At 38.0% G+C, this 7,248-nt stretch overlaps 1 pseudogene; it reads left to right on the top strand.

Annotated features, from left to right (window-relative positions):
• Positions 1-4,691: 4,691 nt before the first annotated feature.
• On the top strand, positions 4,692-5,729 carry LOC101671920 (annotated as a pseudogene).
• The last annotated feature ends 1,519 nt before the right edge of the window (positions 5,730-7,248 follow it).

Genomic DNA, 7,248 nt, shown 5'->3' with positions numbered 1-7,248 from the left:
GGCAATTCTTGTGTATGTGTGTAGGGAGAGGTATAGTTGTAATTCAGTGCTAATTAGATGTCTAGCTTTTGGCTGACCTTGAATTCCCAGCATCCAACCCATTGCCCTAAAGGTAGCAGGTGCCAACAACTCTTTGTTGAAGGTGATAACTACGTATTAATGAATGTACAGAACAGTTCTGCTTTTATAGAGCTCAGGTTAGTATCTACATCAAATCTGCTGCCTTCCTCCTTTACCCATGGGAATGGGATGGAATGATGTTTACTAGCCAAGGCACAATGCGAAAGATTGTTCAATTCCGGCCAGTCTATAATTAAATAATCTCAATCCCAAAAGCACAAAGTTGATTTTACAAATATTTCTTTAAAATGACTATAGATTTATCCAATATATGTAATATTCCAGTAGGGTAGGAATGTAATTACCAATGAAGAAACTGAGATTCATGATGGTTGAGCATACTGACCCAGTTCATTGAGCTAGCAAGTAGCAGAGCTGGGACTTGAACCCAGATCTGTCTGACTTCACATTTCGTACTCTTAATGCGCTCAGTAATGTGCTAAGAGAGATCCTGTAGGGATTGAACTATATACTTTTTCTCTCAAAGAAAGAGAAGAAAAGGGCACTGCAGACAGAAGGAGCCTTAACAACTTCACAGACAATAATCTTGGAAATTCAAATATTTTAAATCTGCTTTGATTCCCCAGGGTCTTAAACCTTATCTCTGCTGTCTTGTGAGCTGCCCTTTCTCAATGCCAGACTTTGTGTCATGCTTCAAGGACAGCATGTCTGATGTACCTTTTGAATTTCAGGGACACTGACTTTCACAGGAGGACCTACATCCTTTCATTTATTTTGTGTGCTCTCAGGTGGTATTTAAGTTGACAGCCAGGTCCTCAGTCTTCTTCTCAAGGGATTATAGGTGTTGAACTACTTTCATCTTTCTCTGTCGGTGTATTTTTTTTTAAGTGATAAAGGATCAAGATGGCTCTCCATCCTTCTCTCTATCCTGTAGTCCCCTGGCATTCTCAGCAAAATGCTAGTTGGAAAATCACACTTCTACAGTGGTGAGCAGATAATTGAAATTCAAAGCAGAGGGGAAAAAAAATCAGTTCTGAAGGCCTATTTTGCTGCAAATTCTTTATTAGGATTTTGGCTCTAGATCTGCACTAATCAAGATGGGGAGAATTCAAAAAGAGGAACAGGATTCCCTATAAAGTTCTGAATTGAAATAATTACATCCTGAATCTGTATATCTGAGATGGCCTGCTTACCTTGCACCTTGTACACATCCCTCTGGTTTCCTGTTCTTTAGATGGTCTTTTTTGATGTCAAGCCCTCCTGAGAAGCATCTTTAGCAAACACCCTTTGAGGATTAGATATACAATGTTAACATTAATTTGAAAGCTTATCAAATGTCCTTTTTTAAAAAAAAAATTATTCCAAGCAGGCTGAGAACCCATCATCCCTGTCATAGCTGTTTCGTATGAGATTTCCTCAGGCATACATATTAACAGGTTGTATTTGACAATGAAGACAAACTACCCTTTTTGTGTGTGGGAAATCTGGCTTTAAATATATATATATATATACATATATATATACACACATATATATATGTGTGTGTGTGTGTGTTCTTTCTGACAAGCATAAGACTGGCATTAGCCGGAAAAAGAAGGTCTAATTTTCTGAGTCACTGAATACAGTAGACATACAATGGAGCCCAAACTCACAATGTTATAAGACTTTGAAGAATATGAAAGGTAAAAAAAACCCTGCTAAGTTTCTTTGTATCTGTTTATGATGACCCTGGGACAGTAAAAGAATCTTTAGAGGAAAGAGAATGGAAAAAAGAGGTCTACAGTATAAATTGGTAAGTTTGTGAAGCCTATGAGGTATAAGTCAATTATTGGTTCCTACTTTCTGAGTTTTAATTTTTGTTTGGGGTTTGGTTTGGTTTGGGTTTTTTGGCTACAATTAAACTTAATAAAGATAATGATAAATGACAGGTAATAGAAGCAGCTTTCAATAGAAGGAAAAAATGTTGTGTCATCCAGCTCAGAAAAAAAAAGCTAATATGGAATAATAATGCATTGGTACATGTAAAGCAATATATAATGGAAAGGCATGAATATACAAAAAGGCTGCCATTTGTGTTACTTTATAAGCTACATTTCTGAAGTTAGGAGTCAAGAATCTGATGGTGAGATTGCTAAAATTCGTTGAAGTCACTCAGAAGGTGCTGAGGCAGTAAGGACATTTTAATTGCACAATGTGTAACATTCAATCTAAAAAATTATTGGTAATACCAAAGAACAGTACAAAGGGAAAGACCAGATAATAGAAACAGAAATAAATTCAGATAATGTAGTTATTAAAGTTACTAGACACAGACTTTGAGAATAACTGTGGTTAACATGTTAAAATAAAATAGTAAGTTGAAATAATTCACCAGAAAACTAGAATATAGAGAGCACAATAAATTAGAAAATCTAAAAACTTAAAAATAAATTGGTTGGATTTTAAGAATCAATGCATGCACTTATCACAGTTAAAAAAAAAAAGAATTAGTGAGCTTGAGGGCAGAAAACATTTGGACTGACACAAAGAAAGTAAAATAATGGAAAATATATAAAAGAGAATAAAAGATATATGGAACACTGTGAAAAGGTCTTTAGAAAAAGGTTATACAGGTAGTTGGAGTTTCAGAAGCGAGGTAGAAAGAGTTTTAGGGAAGAAGCTTTGAAGACACAGTGGATCAGATTTCTTCAAAACAGACAGAAGTCTAGTAGTTAAATTGTTAAACTCCCTTCGAGTTAGGCCAATGAGTCAGAAAGAGTTAGGAACACTAAGCAAAATAAATAAAAAGAAAATCCTATTTAGGATTAGATACATTATGGTAAAAATGTTTTAAAAAATTTTAAAAGATAAAATCTTATAAACCACCAGATAAAAACAAACAAGATCAAAAACAGGACTGCTGATAATAGAAGAAATGGAAGCCAGTAGACAACAGAACGTCACCCTCAACATGCTGAAAGATCAATGTCAACCTAAAGGGCTACACTCTGTGAAACTATCCTTTTAAAAAATAAGGCAATCAAAATACGAGAAAAATTAAAGAAACACCAAAGGAGATTTTTTTTTCAGTAGAAAGAAGAAAATCTTACATCGAAAAGTAGAATTACAGGGAAAAAGAAAATACTAGATAGTATAAATATGTAGATAAGTATAATAAATCATTTACTTTCTAAAGAGTAATGATAAGCCTCACAGAGTGAAAACTATATGCAGAATGAAAACACATGGCAACAATAACATAAAGATTAGAGGGAAATAAATGCAGCTTAAAGGTTGAAGTTTCAATCATTACCATCTAATTTATATTCCAGGCTAATAAATTAAGGATGACTGTTATAAGCTCCAGGATAACCTGAGAAAATCACCAGAGAACATACAAACTAAAAAAATAAAAATAAAAGTAAAATTGGAACAAATAGAATAACAAAAAATATTTGAAAACCACTGGTTGCAGCCACAGTGGAGTAACTGGTATCAGACGCATCCTTCCACCATAAACTACCATTATATCTATACAATAATATATAACTATTTCAGGCAAAGGATGGCAACCAACATGGGGCTAAGAATTATGAAAGTTAGAAAGCACAGTATTAGCTCATATTCACCCAAGATTTCTTCCCCAAAATATTTTTGAATATGGACAAAAAAAAATAGAGGCCAAGCAGAATGGTGGTATCACTGGGTAGAAGAAAAATAAATCTAATTTGGGGATGCTGAAGTAGGTGGTGTTTGGGGGACAGAGTAATACAGAGGAAGGGTCCATTGAGAAGAAGCCCCGAAATTTTCCATAAAAATATTCCTAGGGCCCTATTCTCTTCTAAGCTATGGATTTGCAAGGTCAACAATCGAACTGGCACTTCACAAAACAGTTTATCCAAACAGCCAATATGCATATTATATATTCTCAATCTCATTTGTCATCTGAAAAATGTAAATTAAAATCAGAGCGAAATATACACATCCATACCAGGCTGTCTATAATTAAAAAGACTGATAAGATGAAGTATTGGCGAGGAATTAGAGAACCTGTTACTCTTAGGCACTGCTGGTAGATGCATAAATTGGCTCAACCATTTAGAAAACTTAAATGACATTATAATCCCCATAAGAAATGTCAAAGTATGTTCATACAAGTATTTTCTGTAATAACCCAAACTGGAAACAACCCAAAACATCCATCAATAATGGTATGGATACATAAGTTATAGTTTAATCATGCTAAGGGATAACATTCAACAGTATATGGTTATAGAAGTCAGATTCCAAGTCTGCTTGGAATTTTATTTAAATGGAAGCATGGAACATGTGTTCTCTATGCCCAGCATCAGTAACATGAAGATGCATCCATATTGTTGCATATAGAAATACTACATTTTTTCCTCATTCCTAACAAATGCATATTTTTATTTCTATTAAATATTCTATTTTTATTTACTTCCATTTGTTCTACATTTCTATATGTGTGTGCATATCTATGTATAAAGTATATAAATGATGTATATGTACTTACATATAAAAATATACAACTATAGATTTTGTGCTGTGTTGTTGTATGTATATAATGGGCATATAACAAAATGTGTGCATGGCTGCACAACTAGGGACGCTCACGGCTCTCAACAAGTGGCCCATTTTCTTTCAAAATGTCTGCTGTTCACAGAATTCTCTGCAAGCTCAGCTTGAAGGATGATCACGCCCCCAAGTACACACAGGTCAAAGTATACACTAATTTGGACACTGAGTGTGATGCTCTGACACTGAAACAGCCATCAAGAGCAAAGATGTGGATGAGCTCATTATTTTCAATATCTGACCAACCAGAGAAATGAACTGAGACAGGATATTGCCTTCACCTACCAGAGGAGGACCAACAAGGAGCTTTATCAGTACTGAAGTCAGCCTTGTCTGGCCACCTGGAGACGGTGAGTTGGGGCTTACTGAAAACATCTGTTCAGTATAATGCTTCTCAATGCAAAGCCTCCATGAGGCTGGGGACTGATGAGGACTCCCTCACTGAAACCATATGCTCAAAGACCAACCAAGAGCTTCAGGAAATTAACAGAGTCTACAATGAAATATACAAGACTAATATGGAGAAGGACATCATTTCTGACATATCTGATGACTTCTGCTAGCTGATGGTTGTCCTCGCAAAGCATAAAATAGCAGAAGATGGCTCTGTCATTGATTATGAACTGATTGACCAAGATGCCTGGGATCTCCACGATGCTGGGGTGAAGAGGAAAAGAACTGATGTACCCAAGTGGATCAGCATTGTGACCGAGCAGACTGTCACCTCCAGAAAGAATTTGGCAGGTGTTTAAGTGTTTAACAGCTACAGCCCTTATGACATGCTGGAAAGCCTCAAGAAGGAGGTCAAAGGAGACCTGGAAGATGCTTTCCTGAACCAGTCCAGTGCATTCAGAACAAGCCCCTGTATTTTGCTGATAATTCCATGAAAGGCAAGGAGACCTGCAATAAAGTCTTGATTAGAATCATGGTCTCTTGCAGGGAAGTGGACATGTTAAAAATTAGGTGTCGATTCAAGAGTGAGTATGACAAGTTCCTGAACTACCATACCCAGCAAGACACTAAGGGCGACTACTAGAAAGTGCTGCTTATACCTGCCTGGTGGGGATGACTGAGGCCCACAATGGCATGAGCATCCAGGAGGGGTGCTCCTTTGTTTTCAGCTAACAGTTCTAGAAAATAGCCTGTGACTAACATCCCCTTGTGCCCATCCCTGTGGGGATGATGTTCTTACTGCCCCCCTCCCCATCTTTATTTCAGTTGTCTAAGCATTGCCTGCTTCTCACATTTAGTGTTTCCTTTGAGCCAAAGAAAGGAATAGCCCAAGGAGTTGGAAATGCATTCTGTGATGTGAAACACTTGGCCTCTTGTGTACCGTGTCATAAACAGATGGATAAACCGAATTTTTACTTTATAAGAAAATAAAAGTAAAATATGCATGCATGTATGTATATATGTCGCTCTCGCCAGCAAGAATGACCAGGAGACATCAGCGAAGCAAGCTTTATTTCTGCGTAGCTGTTGGGATCTCTCTCTCCCCCGCCGTGCATGTCTATATATACCAAGGTTGCACAACCAATCACTCGCAGCCACATAGATACAAAATCCTAAGTTCCACCTACTGGCTCGCATCCAGCCGCCATCTTAATGGCGTGTTTACTTTCTGGCACCGAAAAAGTCTGGCGGTGCCCGCACCCCCTGCCCCCCCCCCCCCCCGTGGGCCCAGCTGGAGCAGCTCTGCACTATCGCCACCCGGCGGCGGCGATGGCTTGAGGCAGGGGCGGCCGAGGCAACGAGCGGGCACAGCGGAGCCCAGAAGCATCACCGCGCATGCGCTACAAGCCGCTCGGGCACCGACATATATATATGATATATAATAAAATGCATACAGATATAAGATGTATGTAATAAACAGTTATTTTTAAATGTTATTATATTAATATCCTGAGGTTCACATTAAATAAAATACTAGATTAGAAGAGTATGACTGGGGGCGCCTGGGTGGCTCAGTGGGTTAAAGTCTCTGCCTTCAGCTCAGATCATGACCCCAGGGTCCTGGGATTGAGCCCCACATTGGGCTATCTGCTCAGCAGGGAGCCTGCTTCCTCCTCCCTCTCTGCCTGCCTCCCAGCCTACTTGTGATCTCTCTGTCAGATAAATAAATAAATTAATTAATTAAAAAAAAAAGAAGAGTATGACTGACCAGCTAAGAGTTAATTACATGGCATGAAAAGGCAAATGAATCAATGAATCTGTCTGGGCTTGTTTTCAGGCAAACAATGCAGGGACCAAGGGCAGGCAGCCCCAAGATGGGCCATTCTGGCATGAACATTACATCGAGTGAGCACTGGGTGTTATATGCAACTAATGAATCATTGAACACTATAACAAAACATGATGTACTATATGCTGGCTAACTGAACATAATAAAAAAAAATAATCAAAACCCAGCAGATGCAGGAAAAGCTCTCCTCCTGATCCACTGCCTAAATTTACATTGTTAAGGAGAGCTATTACAAATTCTGCTTTACCTAAGAAACTTATCTGCATAATAGGGCAAACTTTGTTTTTGTAAAACATCTTTTCACCTTCCTGCTAATGGCTTCCTCCCCTTTGTGTCTTCAGAATCTCTCC

This window comes from Mustela putorius, unplaced genomic scaffold, assembly GCF_011764305.1.
Source record: "Mustela putorius furo isolate JIRA1106 unplaced genomic scaffold, ASM1176430v1.1 tig00003863_pilon_pilon_pilon, whole genome shotgun sequence".
NCBI lineage: Eukaryota > Metazoa > Chordata > Mammalia > Carnivora > Mustelidae > Mustela > Mustela putorius.
The sequence above is the reverse complement of the archived record's forward strand: the minus strand, read 5'-3'. Positions and strand labels throughout refer to the sequence as shown.